Consider the following 19,604-nt stretch of genomic DNA (forward strand, 5'->3'; position numbering starts at 1 on the left):
ACAATAGGGCTAGGGCTCTTTACAGATATACTCATTAGAGATGTAGCAGCAAGATGCTACAACCTAACATATTATAGTTTTTTGCCAACTGGGAAAAGTAAAATCAGTTTGAAAACTGAAATCCTCAACCTTATGGGCTTGTGTGTGTGTTTGTGTGTTTTGTTATGTTATGTCATGATTTTTGTTATGTTATGTCATGTGTTTTGTTATGTTATGTCATGATTTTTCCTTGAACTGTGGATAGAGAAGTACTGATACAATATTCCCATGCATTTGTTTTTATAGCTATAATATATTCAGCAAACTGATTTTACTTCAGAACGGGGGAAAAGACATGTTAATAAAGCCTTTCTTTAAAATAGAATAACCTCTGATAGCGTACAATATATGCAAGGGCATTTGCCATCAAATGTGCTTTGAGTGTACCATGATCTTAAAAGTGATTTGGCAGCTTCCCAACAGCTATGTCTGTTTTTTTTTTAATTAGAGAGGAAGTAACTGATTCACTCTCTGCAGAAACCCCTTTATAAAACTAAGAAGGCATTTAGTTTTCTTTCTTTTTCTTTTTTTGCATTTTCATTTCTCTCAGACTCATATAGTTCTTCAAACTGCAGCCCTAAAAATAATTCTACAAATTATAGGCTTTGGTTTGCCATAATGTTGCAGTCCATTATGTACAATAATATTTTTAAACACTCGTTCATGATGCCATAATGCAACCAAAGTCCATAGGATGTCATTGTTCTGTCAAACTCTTTATAATCATTGTACATCTTAATTGAATAGGACTTTTTTAAATAAAAAAAGATAATTAATATCTTGGGAATGAGCTTATGGCCAAAAGGGCTCCTTCCTCCATACTAGTCTTATAGATCACATTTAGCTTCTTTTGTACAACTTGAAGACAAAATGGTATTTTGAACATCTTCAACATCTTTAATACTTATTTATACATCACTTTGTTTGAAACTGTTTGAAGCAGTTCATACAACACACCAGTAAATTAGGTTGGAGTTTCCATTTCTCAGATGGGGTGCCAAGACTGAGGGATGGTATGTACAGAGGTTATGTTTGGATGTTCCCTCCCTCACTTTATGTGTGAACAGAATTGAAAGGGTGCTGGTTTCAGAAGCCTTCAGTTGAACTCTAATGTGTTGTGACATTAGGTTCCCCCCCCCAATAGGGTCCCAATGTGCTGTACAACATGCATCTCTCTTCCAACATTTTATTCTTACATCAACAACCCTGTGAGGCAGGTCAGACTGGTGGAAAGTGACTGCCCAAGATTATCTACTGATTAGCCATGGCACAGTGGGAATTCAAACCTAGCTCTCCCAGATCCTGGTCTGACATTACATCCATATTGCACCATTCTGGATGAAATGGGACTCTCTTTTCCACACAAACTTGGATTAAAAACTCTTAGTTTAAATCAGTATTTTAATTTTGGTTTAAGATCTCAGTTTATGGGAAAGAAACACAGCTCTAGTTTACCGAGAACTCCAGTTTTATTCAAGCGCTGAGTTATTTTTTTTATGTTTTGCAATCCACCTTGAGTCATGCTGAGAAAGCTGGGCTATAAACAAAGTAAATAATAACTAGGAAATCTTCAATTATGCTGTGTGCACAAAGGGAAAAGACAGAAGCGAGGGAGGGTATGAGTATGACAGTAGCCTAGAGTTGGGCACAGAATGGGAAAATGATGGTTTGTGTTGGTTTGTAGTTAATTTGATTGCCTGAACTGGTAGTTCATTTTGTTTCATGATTCATTTTATTTCTGAAGCAGTTCATGGTTCATTAGTTCATTTAGTTTGAGAGGTGTAAAACTCACCAAGAGTTTTAGCAGGCTGTCTTCCACTCACCCCCCAAGTTTGGCAAAGAGTGGATTTGGAATGTCCAAATTATAGCCACCCAAAGCAGGTGCCCCCAGGAAAGCTCAGCTTCAGCTCTCATGACAATTAACTCTTCTCTCTTCATGCTGCAAAGAAGAAGCAGCAGATTCTTCAAGCAGGAGGGGATCTCTGTGATTGGCTCCCAGAGCTGCCAATTAGGCTATGGGTGCCAACTTCTATGGGTGTTTCTAGGGTTCCCAGAAGTTCACACCCAGCGTTGTCTAGGAATTGATTAAATCAGTGCCAGGCTGTCTGGAACAACAAACAGCAAAAATGAACCAAATGAACCACCAAGGAAAAAAGGGCAGTTTGTTTTCCAGTTTGGACATGGTGTGAGGAAACAAACTGGTTCGGTACAAACTATGAATCAGCCTGATTCATGCATGCATTGTGATTCATAGATTGGTTTATGCCCATCCTAGAACAGGCTATTTAAATACAGATATAGAACTGATAAAAGGAAGTACTTATTCACCCAAAGCGTGATTAACATGTGGAATTCACTGTTGCAGGAGGTGGTGGCAGCTATAAGCATATACAGCTTCAAGAGGGCAATGGATAAGCATATGGAGCAGAGGTCCATCAGTGGCTATTAGCCACAGCTTATTGTTGGAACTCTCTGTCTGGGGCAGTGATGCTCTATATTCTTGTGCTTGGTGGGGCACAGTGGAAGGGCTTCTGGCCCTACTGGTGGACCTCTTGATGGCACTTGTGGGTTTTTCAGCCACTGTGTGACACAGAGTGTTGGACTAGATGGGCCATTGGCCTGATCCAACATGGCTCCTCTTATGTTCTTATAGTGACTTGACTATAAGACCATTAGAAAATGTACGGCAGAGACAAGGCTTGAAGTAGGGGCTTCACACCTTTGTCTCTTTGCCACTTGCTACCCTAATTCCCATGAATAATGTGTCTGTTCCCACTCATAAAGAAGGACAAAACACACAGTTCTGTTCCTGAATCATTCGCTGATGAATACCGGTTTATGAAATATAAACTCTAGGGATGGTGCTAGTTGAAACTGTGCTCTATAATCCCTTGTATATTACAGCATGCCTTGAAGGAAAGGAAGCATTGTGTTCTGTTCTACCATGCACCGTTACTTTATCCCATTATTAGCTCTGCCTTGTTACAATGCAGGTTTGCTTAAGTACTAATGAAAGGAACAGCAAATAATAAAGGGAAATCTATGCTTATTTGTTCTGTTGTTTTTGCCAGCAGTTCCCCAATAATTGGAACTATAATTTGATTAATCTTCATATTGATTAAGCAATAGTGGTATAGTGGCAGCTATACAAACAACATACTGCCTATTAAACCTGTATTTTGAAATGTGATGTCAAGGAACAATATAACAACTGTGAATTTGTTTGGATATGGTCACTCCAATGTACATGCAGGAAGGAGGAACGCCTGTATATCTTCCATAGAGTTAACGATTCTTCTTCATTGTACTGATTATTTCTGGGAATTTAGGATACTCAGTCAGTTCTTTCTACCAGTCCATAACTTATCTATCCAGCCCAGAGACTAGTTTACCCAATAAATCCTGCAGACTGAAAACAGAAGTGACTGCAGAGGGGGAAGGGAAAATCAGAATTGAAACTATTCATGTGACTTTTTCTGAGGAGAAATCAAATTTTGAAATGTTACCCAAGGTTGACTATCAAGACAGGAGTTAATCTGACTTCAAATGAATTATGTATTTGCATTGTTTGTTTCGGAGGCATAATAGCCCATCAACAATTTTCCCTCTAAGCGCCACAGTGTTATGAGCAGAAATTCTACTCCATGAGCAAAAAAGCTAGTATCATAAAAGTCTACATATGTCTATCATGTAAATTAGTTTTTAGAAAATTACTTTTGTAACTTTGTAAAAATCTCAGATTAAATTATTTTAAATTATATTTAAACTATATTTTTAAAATAATTTAAACATTACAAGAGAAAACAGAATCAAGTCAAATTTCACCCACCCCTTTCCACTGTATTAGTAGACCAGTCCTTCAGAGAACGGGCCTACCTACCCTTTTCCATTATATTGGTAGACCTGGCCTCTGGAGAACAAGTCTACCCTCACCTTTACACCATATTGGTAGATATCGCCTGTGGAGAACAGGTCTACCCACCCCAATCCACTATAGTGATAGATCTGGCCTCAGTCTGTTGCCCTGTTTTGAGCCTTAGAAAATATATCAGCATGGGTGGGGGGTGGGGAGGAGACTTTTGCAGTCTACTTTGGGTTTTTTTTGTTCTTGTTGTTTTAGTGAAATATGATAACACACATTACAGGTCAAGGGGAGGAACAATCACTGTCAGAACCCTGCCTAACATAACAAACAGGAAGTTGCTTAAATGTTATCAACCATCCCAAACTTCTTATTTATTCAAATATTTATATTCCACTTTTCCCTTCAAGGCAGCTTACAAATCATACTTTAAAAACATAATAGGGGACTGCAAAAAAAAAACACCTTGTTTTTCCCCTATCTCCATTGTAGTCTATGGGAACCATTATAGGCTATAATGGAGAATCGATCGGGGGGGGGGGGGACTGTTTCTTGAGATAGAGGCACCAAATTTTCAAGATACGTGATGGTGCCTCTCCTCAAAAACCTCTCCAAGTTTCAAAAAGATTGGACCAGCGGTCCAATTCTGTAGGCCCTAGAGGGTCATGCGCCATCCTCCTTTGTTTCAAATGTTGTGCACCGGAGCACCCTAGTGCAGCTTAGAGGAAACTATGCTCCTCAGTAAGTCACATACTCAATCATAGAGGACCTGTATAGTCCTCATAAATTCATAGTGCTCAATGCAATCTTTAGTAAGTATAAAGAGTAAGCATAAGCTCGCAGCCAATGTCTGGGAAGGAAGCAGAATGTTGATCATGGTCTAGCCGTCTAGACTACTTGAGCAAACATTCAAAGCCCTGTAAGCAGGGTTTTTTTTCCTGGGAAAACATGGTGGAATGGAGTTCAGGAACCTCTTTAGTAGCATGTGACTGCTGATTTCCATTGCTTCTGCTGATTCGGTGGCTCCAGTCTATCTCTAGCAGACATGGCCTGTAACTGTCTGCTTTGGGGTTCAGTAGCCAAATCAAATAGTGCAAATACCACAGTGCAATCCTGAGCATGATTATACTCTTCTAAGTGATTTCAGTTGACTTAGAAGGGTGTGCTTAGATAAAACTTCTAATGTATTATATAGAGGACTGAGTGTTAGAGCAGGAAAACCTAGCTTTCAATTCCTGTCCAGCCATTAAACTCACAGGGCCAGACAGTTTTTTGCTGTCTTCCTCACTGTATTATTGGGAACACAAAATGTAAAGGGCCGTGCTGAAACAGTGCCCAGGATCCAGTACAGGAAATGTGGAATTTAGAAAAGGAATTTTTCATCTGATAAGAATATAGATTTTTAAAAAAACTATAATGTAGCACATTGTTACCCAAAGAGCCAGGAGAGGTTACACACGTGCAGCCCTTGCACGAGCATCCCCTGACTCAAGGTCCAATCTTGATTTTTGATGAGCTGTGGTTTGGACTGTGCTGAGTCTTTTTTAAATATGGGGGTAGACTGTATAGGGTTTCAAGGAGAGAAGGTAGAAAACCTGTAAAATAAAGCTGCTCACCCAGGCTTTTGGTTGGGATGGTGGACATTCAATGTCCCACATTTGACCTCCTCTGAACTGCCCATATGTGAAGCCAGGTCACTGCTGCCCACATTAATACTGTTCATTCAGTACCACTGGAATGAAGAATCTGTATAGTTCTATTCCATCTGGTTATAATGTTTTGTATATAATGCTTTATATATTCATTTAAATTATTATTGGACTGTTTTAATTGAAAATCAACCTATTTGTATTAGATAATTGTTTTAAAGGAAGTCAGCTCTTTGTTGTAACCTGCCCTGAGCTCACTCACTGGGAGGGTAGGATATATTAGCCAAATCTAATAAATAAATAAATAAATAAAGATCCCCAAATGCAATGCAATAAAATAAAAAGAATTCTGGGAATGCAATTTTTAAAAAAGCAATAAAACACACACTTTGGGGAATGCAATGGAGAATGATTAAACAATGCCTAGTGGAAGAGGTCTCACTTACAGTTAGCCCAAGCAGAGCCCATCCTTGAATGTATGGGTTGTGTCCCAAAGGGAAAAGAAGGAGGAAAAGGAATGACCAAGGTATCCCAGGCTAGCCCAATCTTGTCAGATCTTGGAAACTAAGCAATTGGCCCTAGCTAGTATTTGGATGGGAGATGACCAAGGAATTCCAGGGTTGTGACATGAAGGCAGGCAATGGCAAACCACCTCTGTGGAAACTGTACAGAGTCACCATATGTCAGCTGTGACATGACAGCACTTTCTACCAGGTCCATGGAAAGGAAGATGGGAGGGGACTCAGACGAGGAGAAGGGAAGAGGTACAGCATGGGGTTTTGGAACTTAGTTGAATGAGGCTAGAAGCAGGGAGTAAAGAAAAGTAGCATGTTGCCCAAGAACAAAAAGAACAGGGAGGAGGATTGCATTACCAGTGGGGAAGGAGTTGGGAAAGAGGAAGAGGGACTTCTGGAATGGGGCTCTGAACAGTCAGAGGATGGGTAGAACAAGCAAGAGGGACAGGGACATGTGGGAATCTGGCTAAGAGCAAAGGGTGCAATGCAGAGACATGAGAGAGAGAGCAAAATTGATGGGGTAAATTAAGAGGAGGGAGGATCTGTATGCCATCTGATCTGAAGTGTAAACATAGTCAAGAGTAATAGCGGTAAAAATGTCATTTGGGGAGAAGCTGTGATCACAGTGATGGATAGTGTTGGGGTAGAACTGGACCAAATGAATCAAAAATGCTGTTATACTTAAAATTCAAGCTATATAATTAATCAGGTATGGATTTATGATGATAACATTTTACCTAATTCAGTGAGGCATTCCACTCACTCTGCATGTATGCAAAGGAGATACCAATGCCCAGGGCTTTTTTTGAGCAGTTCCAGCTGCCTTGGCATCAGGGGGTATGGCCTAATATGCAAATAAGTCCCTGCCGGAACAATGGTGATGTTGGGGTATGTGGCCTAATATTCAAATGAGTTCCTGCTGGGCTTTTCCTATCAAAAAAGCCCAGTCAATGCCAGAGCACTTCCCTCCATCACTCAAAGGGTGGCATCTATTATCTATTTCCACCCTTCCAATGTTGCTCAATAGAGGCAGCTGTAGACTCTCCTTCTCAAGGCACAGGTTTACTCAATGAACTTCAGAAGAACAAACCGTAAGTTTGGGTAAAATAAAGATAATTTGTACCTGTTAGAGAAAGGACCATATGCACAGAGGAATTAATTGGTCATTGTCAAGGATTGTAGAAGGCCTTTAATCAGCTTAATGATCCAACTAATACTTGAACTTTGATGAATAGCTCTAAAATAACTCTGAGACTGAGCAATGTGCTCTGTCTGAAATTGTAAGCCTGTCTTTAAGAAAAGGTAAATGCTCAAAACAAGTCAAGGACTTTATTTAAAAAAAAAAACAGATTATGTTTATAGGTTTGTGCTCGCTTCAGCAGCACATATACTAAAATTGGAACAATACAGAGAATATTAGCATGATTATAGGTTTAATGTAGAGTTTTGTTTGACTTATTCAGCAGTAATTTAATGTTCTTGTTTATAATTTTTTTAATGTGTAATTGTCTTTGTATTTTTGCTTATGCTTTTTAAAAATATTAAGAATCAAACCTCATAGCTAGAACTTTAGTGCCTAAAATAAAGGATATATTAATGTTTTTATTTAAACACTTGGAAATATGGGACTAGCCCAATGAGCTGCCAACCTCCAGGAGGCACCTGGAGATCTCCCACAAGTACATATGATCTCCAGATGACTAACATCAGTTTTTTTTGGAGAAAATGGCTGCCTTAGAGGGTGAACTTTCTGACATTATACCATGCTGAGGTCCTTCCTTCCCTCAAACCCTGCCCTCCCCAGGACCAACCAACCACAAACTCTTATTTTAAGGAATGGAGTCAAATTGATGTGGTAAGAAATGAAGTTCTAGATCTACTGGGAAGATTAAAAGCCAATATTTGTCCAGGGCCCAAATGCATATACTGAAGGGTTCTTAGGTAACTCAAATGTGAGATTGTTTAGCTATCACCAGTGTATGTAACTTGTTACTAAAATCATCCACAGTACCAGAGAACTGCATAGTAGCAATGTTAGCCTGATTTTTAAAAAAGGGTCTAGAGTGGAACCAGGAAATTACAGGCCACTTAACCTAATTGCTGTCCCAGGCAATTTAGTAGAAATTGCAATTATTAGGCACATAGAGGAATAAAGTCTGCTGAAGGAAAATTAGCATGGCTTCTGCAAGGGGGAGTTATGCCTCACGAGTCTTCTGAAGTTTTTTGAGAAAGCGAACAAACATGTAGATAATGTTGATCTGGTACTAGGGTTGCCAGACTCCCCTGCCTTGCTGGAGGTGGGGAATCCCATGCTGCTGGGCACTGCTTCCCACTGTTGAGAAGCAAATGTTACCCTGTTTTTTTAAAAGAGGTTGAAATATCTTTCTTATGAGAAGAGTCTGAAAAGTCTGGGATTTTTCAGCTTAGAAAAGAGATGAGTAAAGGGGAACATGATAAGAGGTTAGGGCTGCCAAATTCCCATGCCGGGCGGGGTTTCCCCCACACTGGAGGTTCCCAACCTGCTGGCCCACGTTGGGCTGGAGACGTCGCATGCTAGCCACTCTGGGAGCTTCTGGGACAACTCTATGATTTTCACGAACGCTGTAGCAATTTGGGAGGGAAAACTCTATGGTACAATAGGTAGAAGAAGAATTGCAGATTTATACCTCGCCCTTCTCTCTGAATCAGAGACTCAGAGTGGCTTACAATCACCCATATCTTCTCCCCGCACAACAGACACCCTGTGGGGTGGGTGGGACTGAGAGGGTTCTCACAGCAGCTGCCCTTTCAAGGACAACCTCTGCCTGAGCTATGGCTAAACCAATGCCATTCCAGCAGGTGCAACTGGAGAAGTGGGGAATCAATCCCAGTTCTCCCAGATAAGAGTTCATGCACTTAACCACTACACCAAACTGGCTCTATGGTACCATAGAGTTTTCCCTCTCAAATTGCTAGAGCATCTGGGAAAACCATAGAGCTTCCCCAGAAGCTCCTAGAGCAGCCAGTGTGCGATATCACTGGTGCAGTGACGTCACTTGCGAATGATGTCATCGCTCCGTGCGTGTGAAAACAATCCCCCTTCGGAGGCTGCGGGGGATGTGGCAACCTTATAAGAGGTATATAAAATTATGTATAGGATAGAATGGACAGAGTTTTCCCAGAAGCTCCTAGTGCAGCCAGTACGTGATGTCACGATAGGTACCATAGAGTTTTCCCTCCCAAATTGCTAGAGCATCTGGAAAAATCATAGCGTTTTCCCAGAAGCTCCTAGAGCAGCCAGTGCATGATGTCACTGGTGCGGTGATGTCACTTGCGAGTGACATCATCGCTCCATGCAGGTGAAAACAGTCCCCCGCCAGAGGCTGTGGGGGACTTGGCAACCCTACAAGAGGTATATAAAATTATGCATAGGATAGACAGAATGGACAGAGGGAACTTTTTCTCCCTCTTCTAAAAACTGGAACTTAAGGACATCCAATTAAGTTGATGAAGTCTTAGGATGGACAGAAAGAAATTAGAGAAATGTGGAATTCACTGCCAAAGGATCTAGTGGTTTTAAAAGGGGATTAGATAGATCTATGGTTATGGAGGATGATTCTATCAGTGGCTACTAGCCATGGTGACTAAAGGGAACTTCCATATTTAAAGGGAATAGATCTCTGAATACAAGTGTTAGGAGGCAATGTCAAAGGAAGATCTCAGCCTCTATGCTGTGTTGTTGGACCTCCAGAATAACTGGTTGGTGTCTGTGAGAGATAGGATCCTGGTCAAGTCAAGTTTAGTTTAATATGGTCAGAGACCCATCCAAAAAGAGAGAAAATAGGTAACGAGTGGCATTAAAAAAACCCCCAAAAAACAAGGAATACAATTGACCTTGGACACAATACAAAATATTATACATAAAAAATTCAGTTTCCATTTCTAGTTATAAAACATTTCTAGTTATAAAACATAAATTTAAATATGTCATAGACATTTAAATGTTTTTTTATCCTTTAGTTGTTTACGGAGTCTTATGGCTTGTACAGCAAACGTTGCAGCCTTCATAGTAATTTCCTGGTTCCTATCCACTAAAATCTTATCTAGATAAAAGCTAAAATCTCTCCCCGGGAATTGGTCACAAATAGGAGCAATATAAGTCAAATGAATGTTCTGATAAAGTTTACATTCAAAGAGAATGTGCTGTCTTGTCTCTATCCTCCCATCTCCACAGATACATAACCTTTCCTCATAGTGGCACCTTGTGTATTTACCTTCTGTGACCGCTGAAGGGAGTATATTCGCTCTCATGAGTGTGAAGGCTCTTCTATAATCAGGTTTATCTAAATTCTGCAAGTATGGCATGAGAACTAATCGATTCAGGTTTCCTGTTCCTGAAGGATAACATTTAATCTGGGACAAATCGTGTTGTCTTTCGGTATCTAGAATCCTTTGTTTAAGGAAGGGTTTAACTTCACTACCTTACAACTGCATCATAAACTGTTTAGAGAGCCCATAATAAGCTAATTTAAGCTCAGTTTCTCTAACCCAGTAAGGTGTCAAGGAGTCTTTCATTATCAGGCTCGTTAGCCCAGTAGGGTTAGTCATTAGTTTGTACCAATATAGAAAGACAGCAATCCATAAACGGGCCTGTAAGGTGACCGTGCCAGTTTCCACTCGTATGAAAGCGTTTGAAGCACTGGGTGGGGCTTGAAGGACATGCCTTAAAAACTTAGATTGAACTCTTTCTAATGCTTGCCAGTGTGTCTTATGTGGGTATATATTCAAAGGGGCTCCATATAGTAGTTGGGCAAGAGATTTGGCCTTAAAGATCTTAAGTGCCGCAGCTACATTCCATCCCCCTGAGTTCCAGAAAAATGTCTCAGTTGCCCCTGTACTTCTAGTCGCATTCATTATGACATGATCCACATGCGCCTTTCTGGAACCAGAGAACTGAAAAACTACTCCCAAATATTTGAAACAGCAAACTTGTTCAACTTCTACTGAGCTGATTTGCCAATGATATGTTCTGGGTTTGTTAGCAAAGACTAAAACTTTCGACTGCTGGTAATTTATTTTAATATAATTGGAATGGCAGTATTGAGCTAAGATTTTCATAGCTCGTTTAAGACTGACAGGATGGACAACTCATCTGATCCAACAGGCCTTTCCTTATGCTCTTCTGTACATTGTTCTCCACTCCTCTATTTTATCCTCACAACAACCTTGTGAGGTAGGCTAAACTGTGAAAATGACCCTTTTCAAACTGCTTTGTATTAGGGTTTCCAGCCTCCCACTGTGGAGTGAGGTTTCACTGCCCCCAAAGAGCTCCATCACACGCAATGTGCCTGGCACAATTACATCACCTGGAAGTGACATAATTGTGCCAGGGATACTGGCAATTTGGGCAAATTGAGCATCCCCTATGCAATGTGCCCATCATACCCTGTCCAGAGCCAGGTAGGACCTGGCAGGCCTACCTGTTTTAGTAACTGATTGCTAATGAATTTTTTCTGTCATTTCAGACAGACCCATTTTAGTAACCGGCTAATAGCGAAATTTATTTACCTGTTTATACAAATCTGTTTGTGTTGGGTTATCAAAGTGTGATTGACTGCTTTTGAGGGAAATTCCCCCCCCCCTACAATGCTGTTCCTCCCCACCTTTTTCACTGCATCATCTTCCTCAGACTTTTAAAAATGTTCTCATGTGAGACTAAACTACTATACTAAACTACTATAGCACTGAAGCTGTATGCAATCTCTGTTCCTGTATCAGTTCTGTACTCATAATTGGGCAAACAACAAGTAGCATCAAGTTTAGAACATTAACGTGAAAAAGGCTCAGTGCCGGATTACACCCTGTGGAGGCCCCTTGGCGGTCAAAATCTTGGGGATCCTCTTGCAAATTATCTCAGAACTTAAGAGCCTGTCCCACTGTCTATGGCCCCCACTGCAGCCTGCAGGCACCTTCTCAAAAGCCCCTTTGAAAAAAGCTGTGGAGGAGAGGCAGAGAGAGGCAAACTTGGCAATGATGCCAGCAGCAGATGCACCAGGCAAGCTGGTCAAAGAGTAGCTCAGTTGCTGGCTGCGTGTGCAGGCTGGGAGGGCTGCAAGCAGGAAGAAAACCGGGGGGAGCCAGCCTTGGGCCCCTAAAGGTGTGGGGACCCCTAGGCCAGTGCCTAAGTGGCCTTATTGTTAATTTGGCCCTGAAAAGGCTGGTGTGTAGAGCTTTGAGGATATAGGCTGTTTAATGCAGCTACTGAATTTGGACCTTGGGAAGAGTGGCTGTACTGAGTTGGCTCACTGGAACAAAATCTTGGTAGGTTGTCGAACATGAGACCTAGTCCTTTTTTCACAAGTACCAAACTGCTGAAAGGCCTCAGCTGAAAAAGTTTTGTCTGGTATGGGTTTTCCTTTTATTGAAATCACTTTTAGTGGAAGAGGTTAGCCCCTGGCCCACCTATTTTTGAACTCAAGCTGATTTCTTCTCTCAGATGGTGAGGAAGGAGGCCTGGAGAACTTTATTTCACATTGGAGGTCTGCTTCTGAGGAATATGTGGTTGGGCCAACTTCAGCATGAAACCTGAACTTCTGGGATACTGACTACAAGACCCCAGGACCTACCTTCTGCTAAATCAGATTTTCCCAAGGGTACTTTTAAAAACCCAGGACATTAGCAGAGAGCTGTACTCTCAAAGAGCAGTGAGTAAGACCCTGAGTTAATAGGCCATCATTCATGGTCAGACTCTGGACCTTTGATTTGGGAAGGGAAAGGAATCTTGAGAGTGGGGAGTACCACACCCAGTGGTGCAAATTCTTTTTCCTTCCTGTTGTAATAAATACAATTATTTTGCTTATGCCAAAGTGTATGGGGGGGGGGGGGAGAGGCTTTAAGAAACGAAGTCCTAAGCTTTGAACCTGCCCTTAGTTCCAACATTCAGGTTAGAAGTGTGAATGGCCCTGGCTCACCCAGCAAGCTTCCATGGCAGACTGGGCAATCCATACCTGGCTCTCCTCAATCCTTCGTAAAACACTCTAACCACTGTGCCAGACTGACTCTCTAAATTGAAACTTACATTACCTGCCTTGATAGGATTGTGGTTCATGACCATTGAATTTAAAAATGTAAACCTTGTTAAGACATTTATTTATTTTATCCATTTTTCCGCAGTGGACCTCCAAAGTTAATGGAATGGACGTATTCAAGCCTCTAACAGCGTCAACTTGTGAGATTGTTTCTTAGTAACTCTTCCTCAGAGAGGCATAATATCAGTCCATATCATTCCAAAATGGACCGCAAAGTCTCCAGCACCAGTTTTCTGAAGAAAAGTTGTGGTCCACTTTGATCCATCTTGCAGTCCACTTCGGAATAATATAGACTGATACAGCCATTCCATCCATGAAAGATCACAATTTGAAAAGTTGTGAGAATAATAGACAGAGACTATATGCACTTTTGAAGCACTTTATTGAAATTTTACATTGCAGAGGTGTCAGACATGCAGTTTGGGGGCTGAATCAGGCCCCTGGAGGGCTCCTATCAGCCACCCAAGCAAATGGCTGTCATTGCTTCCTTCTCCCTCTCCCTTGCTTCCTTCTGCATCACAGCTTGCTTTGCACAGAAGCTGCAGAGCAAAACCTCTGTTTTCTCCATTGACTGTGGCTTCTCCCTTGGGGAGGAAGGGAGGGAGAGCTTGCTTTGCCAGCCTCAATTGCACAGCAGAGCTACTGAGCCAAGCCTCTCTTCCTTCTATTGACTGATGCTCCTCCCCCTCCTAGTCCCCTGGGGAAGGAAGAAGAGAGCCAGAGTTTCCTTTGTCCAGTTCCCTGGATCCCATAGGAGAAATACAAAGAAAACATCTTTAAGTCCAATGAGTGCTAGCGTTTTAAGCGTATTTTAAGTTTTTAAAAAATATATATTTGTGTTTGTCTGTGTCCTTTATAAAGTTTTTATCTCTGCTACCTAATCTTAAATAGGTACACATGTGGCCTGACCCAACATGCCTCGGCCCAACCAGACATGGCCCGACCCAACAAAGTCTCATTTATGTCAGATCTGGCCCTCATAGCAAATGAGTTCAACACCCCCGTTTTCATACAAAAGCAGAGGGTCTTCCTTGTCACTGTTGCTAACATCCCTTCCTTTCCAGGTTGGCTCTGGCAGCTGCTGTGGCTCATTCTTACTGCAATTGCTTTCTGTCCAAGTGTGGCACTAATAAGAATGAGAGCTGCTGCAGCCACAGCCAAACAGAAAAGAAGAGATGGAGGCAATGGAGAGAAAAAGCTCCTGCTAGACTAGAGGAAGGGAGAAACATGGTAGAATTGAGAAGGCAAGGAGCAATGGCTGTCACCAGCACAGCTGGTAGGAGGCAATGGTGAATAGGAGCAAGGAAGCACTGTAATAAGAAGAAGATAAGAGATTTGATTTATACCCCACACTTTGCTCAGTGTCTCAAAGCAGTTTACAAATATCCTTCCCTCCCCCTCCCCACAACAGACACCCTGAGAGGTAGGTGAGGCTGAGAGAGCTCTTTTGAGAACTGCTCTTGAGAGAACAGCTACGAGAGAATGGCCACTCAGCAGCTGCATGTGGAGGAGTGGGGAATCTCTTGCTAAGGCCCAGTTGCTCTGCTCTGTGCTCAGAGGCTTCCTTAAACACCCCTTCTCAGCCTGGATCATCACATCTACTGCTTGACCCGCTTGCTACTTTTAAGACAAGCTGTTGGTCTGGAGGCCTTGCAGCAAGCTCCACTGCTGCTGGCCCAGGACACCAACTGCCACAGTGGACATAGGCAGATCTTGATTTTCTTGCTTTCTGACTTGCGTAACCTAGTTAGAGCATGCACACAAAGCGAAAGAAGATTGTGGCACTCAACAATAATTGGCAGCAGATTTCCTGTTGAGCTGTAGAGAAGATTCCTGGCCATTCTGACCATCATCTTCATTGATGTAACACGTATTTAGGCAACTTCCAAATTCTTCCAGTCTGATAATGTGTTGAGTGTAATTAGCTGGCCCCAACATTCTCTGTGATTTCATATTCCAGATAACTAGATTACTTAATCTTCAATATTCTCACAGTGAAAAGAAAACAGTGGAAAATGAGCATGTCATTAATTTTAATGCACTGGTCTGCTATTATCTAAATATGTCTGTCAGCCATCACTTTAAAGAAAGTTGTTTATCTCAGTACTAAAATAGATTGTCAGTGGCAGAATGTTGTTTTCTACAAGTAGGGCAGTAATATGATGATAATTTGTTATTCACCAAGTCTTCATTTGACCTTTAAATTTTCTCCTTATCATAAGAATCTAACAGTCTGTCCAAGTTATTTGCATTTACCATGCAGTGGACTCAGCACTCAGCCTTGTGATTGTACATACACCACCATCTGTTTGTGAGATTAATGGTGGTCTGAATAGAAGTGATAACAATTTCATGCAGCCTTTAGTGCTAACTAGGATTGCTATGACCTGTGCTTGAAAAGTATGGAAGCTGAGCTTAGAGCATTCAGATTCTCCTCCTTGCCCTGGTATATATGGCTGGTATTAATGCCAGGAGGGGTCCTGTGCAATGTCTTATTCCTGTACACCCAGTTGGGTGTGTGACTATAGCACTACTTGAGAGTATGCTGGTCTTTTCTCCTCCTTCGGTTTGCTATTTTTTGCTTATTGCTGATTAAAAGGTGAGCCTTGTTACCCTTTGAATGCAGGACTCCTGATTGACACATGGGCACCTATACCAGTAGGAGCTGACAGGAAGCGGGCAGTTGTGTGTTCTCTTGTTTCTATTCATTGCCTGGCAGAAGGCTACTACATGCAAGTCCCAGGCACACCAAGATCTGAACCCTAGAATGGGAAAGGTCCTGGCTGTTCTGTTGGTATTGCTTTTGCCGAGTGAGACAATAGAAACATGTGAAAGTCCTGACTGAAATAGCCATCTTTTTTTCACCAAGTGCACCCCCTGGCAAAGGGGATTTGATGGCTGGAAGAAATTTGAACACCCATCTACAGAGCTTCTTGGATTATATTTGGTTCACATCATGCAAGGTGCTCTGCTTCCTTCCTGGTTGTTTTCTGAATGTTAGCGGTGGTTGCCTGAATTCCTAAGGCATGGGCTGAATCAGCATGTATTGGTTGGTTGTCACAGGAATATTGTTTACATACGACTCCATTATTGATGTTTGCTAAGGAATCTGGTGCAATTGCTATGTTCTATGTTCTTTGGTGAGGGGGTTTTCTTTCTCTTTAATGTGCTCAGGTGGGCAAACAGGACAGTGCCTTGTAGCCCTGGCACTAGTGGTGGGTTAGCATCAGTGTCCTGAGATGTGGCTATTAGAGCAAGGAATCAGAAAGGACCCATGATGATGATCTATTAAATTAGCACTAGAGGGAGTGAAATGCATGAGGAAAAGGGGGACTCCGCCCCCCCCCCCGAGGCAATAGTGACACACAAGTAACACAAATGAGAATGTGGAAAAGCCCTGAGTTTGACTTGGAGCATCAAGACAACTGAGTGTGAGAGCAAAGGATCAGTAACTGGAGCAGTATGAAAATACTGGTTAGTTCATGCTAAGGGGCATGCTTTTTTTAAAAAGTGTACTGTTTATACATTCTTTTTTGTGAGATGAATGGGTCAGAATGGCTTACTCACAAGTTTAAGCACAGAAGAAAGTGACATACAGAATCAGATCAAACCAGCCTGTGAACCGTTTATCTTTCCTCCCAAGCACTTCTCTACTCAATCCTTCTCCATTTCCTTGGCAACCTCACTGTTCACCCTGTTGACCAAGCATGCAGCCTTTGCTCCCCCATTTAGTAAGTCACCAGCTGGTGCCACTTGAGTCTGTACAACACTGCAAAAATCGATCCATCTGTCCTCTCAGTGAAAACTCTAGTTCATTCTCTGGTCATCTCCTGCCCTTGATTATTTTTTCCACAAAGTGACATTCACTCAGGTATCTTGGGGGGGGGGGGGATCCATTTTGCTGTGTGAATGCTGAAGTTTCTGTGAATGTTCAAAGGCTAAGCTCGAAAACTGCCCAAACAGGTGGTTCTAAAGCTGAAGAACCAGGTTTTCCCTTCTGTGTTTTAACTTGCAAAACTGACAAGATGTCTCTGTGTATGTGAATGAAACTACTCTGGGAGTAAGATTGCCAGCAGGCCTGGAGAAAAATGTCATGTCCTTTTTATGGAGGATAAATGGACAGAAACAGGCAGCTAAAGCTTTTCATAGCTTGGATGTAATGTCATCACCTGATAAATAACATCTTATAAAAGGGGCACGATGGTGGGTTTTTTAAAAATGCAGGTACCTAGCAGACCTACCTGGGAGATATTTTTGTTTTTGTTTTCATTTTCATTTCATTTATATCTTGCCATACCCCACCAAAGCGGGCTCAGGGAGGCTCACAACATAAAAATTCTAACAATAAAATTCAGGAATTAAAATACAATAATCATTTACATAATTAAAACAACTAATATATCAATATGTCAGTCAGTCTCAGGGCGCTATCTTATAGTCTTCCATCAGAATATTTCAGTATTTCAATGTTTCAATGCCGGTCAGTTATAAGCCAACCGGAAGAGGACTGTCTTACAGGCCCTGCGGAACTGTCCAATGTCCCGCAGGGCCCTGACCTCTTCTGGTAACTGGTTCCACCAGCAAGGGGCTGTGATCGAGAAGGCCCTGTCCCTAGTTGACTTCAACCGGGCCTCCTTTGGCCCGGGGATTACAAGCAGATTTCTAGAGCCGGATCGCAGCACTTTCTGGGGGGCATATGGGAAGAAACGGTCCCTAAGGTAGGCAGGTCCTAGGCCATATAGGGCTTTAAAGGTAATACCCAGCACCTTGTACTGGACTCGGTATATTATTGGCAGCCAGTGCAGTCCCTGAAGGCTCGGCTGAATGTGCTCCCATCTAGGGAGCCCTAATAACAGCTGAGCGGCGGCGTTCTGCACTAGCTGCAACTTCCGGGTTCGGCACAGGGGCAGCCAATGTAGAGGGCATTACAGTAATCCAACCTTGAGGTGACTGTTGCATGGATCACTGTTGCCAGATCGTCCTGCTCCAGGAAAGGAGCCAACTGCCTCGCCCGCCTAAGATGAAAAAATGTGGACTTAGCAGTGGCTGCTACTTGGGCCTCCATGGTTAAGGCAGGCTCAAGTAGTACCCCCAAACTCTTGACCCTGTGTGCCATTGTCAGTGGCACACCGTCTAGAGCTGGTAGGGGAATTTCCCCTCCCGGACCACGGCGACCCAAGCAAAGGACCTCTGTCTTCGCTGGATTTAGTTTCAACCTACTCAGCCTGAGCCATCTAGCCATGGCTTGTAATGCTAGGTCCAGGTTTTCTGGGACACAGTCAGGCCAGCCGTCCATGAGTAGATAGAGCTGGGTGTCATCAGCGTACTGGTAGCAACCCAGCCCATACCTCCAGGCAATGTGGGCAAGGGGGTGCATGTAAATGTTAACATTGGGGAAAGAACTGCCCCCTGAGGCACCCCGCAATCAAGCGTGTGCCTCCAGGACAACTCACCCCCAATTGCCACCCTTTGTCCCCGACCATCAAGGAACGAGGAGAGCCATTGTAAGGCCAACCCCTCAATCCCCGCGTCGGCGAGACGGCTAGTCAGCAGCTGATGGTTGACCATATCGAACGCTGCCAATAGGTCTAACAACATCAGCACTGCTGAGCCGCCTTGATCCAGATGCCGCTGGAGATCATCCATCAGAGAGACCAGCACTGTCTCCATCCCATGACCCGGATGAAAGCTGGACTGATGGGGGGTTCCACTGGTGATTTTTTGTAAAGTAAAGCAAGGTCTGTAGTCGGGGGGGGGGGGGTTGTTGGCAAAGAAGCAGCTTTGATTTGGGGGTAGAGAAGACTCATCTTGGGAATACACACAGGCTGAAAAGAGGTAGCCAGTGAGATGGTGGAGGAAGGGTTTTTTTTTTTTTTAAGATATAAATAAAGCCTGAATAACAAATCCATTAAGACATTTCTGCCTATTGTAGGGATAGGCTTTAGGGTGAAGAGATTCCATTTAATGAACCTTTTATTTTTATTATTTTATGTTGTTGTATATTGCTCTTCAACAGTGTGATTTTCCTTGTTGAATCATAGATTGCTTACATAACTTTTTTCTGAACAAGGAGTCATTTTGTGTTTGCAATCACATAAAAGGAGTATACGTAGAACATGCTTAACAAGGTTCAAAGAAAAGGAAATGAAAGCCTTTATAGATGAATGTATCTCAAACAAGGAGATTTCCAAAAAATTTCCCTGCCTCCACGGCATCTGAAGAAGAGGCTATTTACTCTGCAATCCTGAACAGATGTTTAGGATTCTGTGGGAGTCACTGAGTTTAGCAGTGTCTTAAGTCTGCTTAGGGTTGTACTGTAAAACATTTAAGTTCTATAAATGAGCCAAGTACTAATGGTTTATAGGTTAACTAAGTTTAAAATGATGTTTTATGTTATTTAAGTGGTAAAAATAGGAATATAATTCTGCATAGATTCCATTTTTTTCTTTAAAAAATCTATTCTACGGGAGCA

At 42.2% G+C, this 19,604-nt stretch overlaps 1 protein-coding gene and 1 pseudogene across 4 annotated transcripts in view; both read left to right on the forward strand.

Annotated features, from left to right (window-relative positions):
• GABRG3 (gamma-aminobutyric acid type A receptor subunit gamma3) overlaps positions 1 to 19,604 on the forward strand; it is a 570,781-nt gene that overhangs the window by 187,715 nt on the left and 363,462 nt on the right. The window lies entirely within an intron of this gene.
• Positions 7,432 to 7,524, forward strand: LOC132569204 (U6 spliceosomal RNA; annotated as a pseudogene).

Source organism: Heteronotia binoei, chromosome 3 (genome assembly GCF_032191835.1).
Source record: "Heteronotia binoei isolate CCM8104 ecotype False Entrance Well chromosome 3, APGP_CSIRO_Hbin_v1, whole genome shotgun sequence".
In the NCBI taxonomy this organism is placed as follows: domain Eukaryota; kingdom Metazoa; phylum Chordata; class Lepidosauria; order Squamata; family Gekkonidae; genus Heteronotia; species Heteronotia binoei.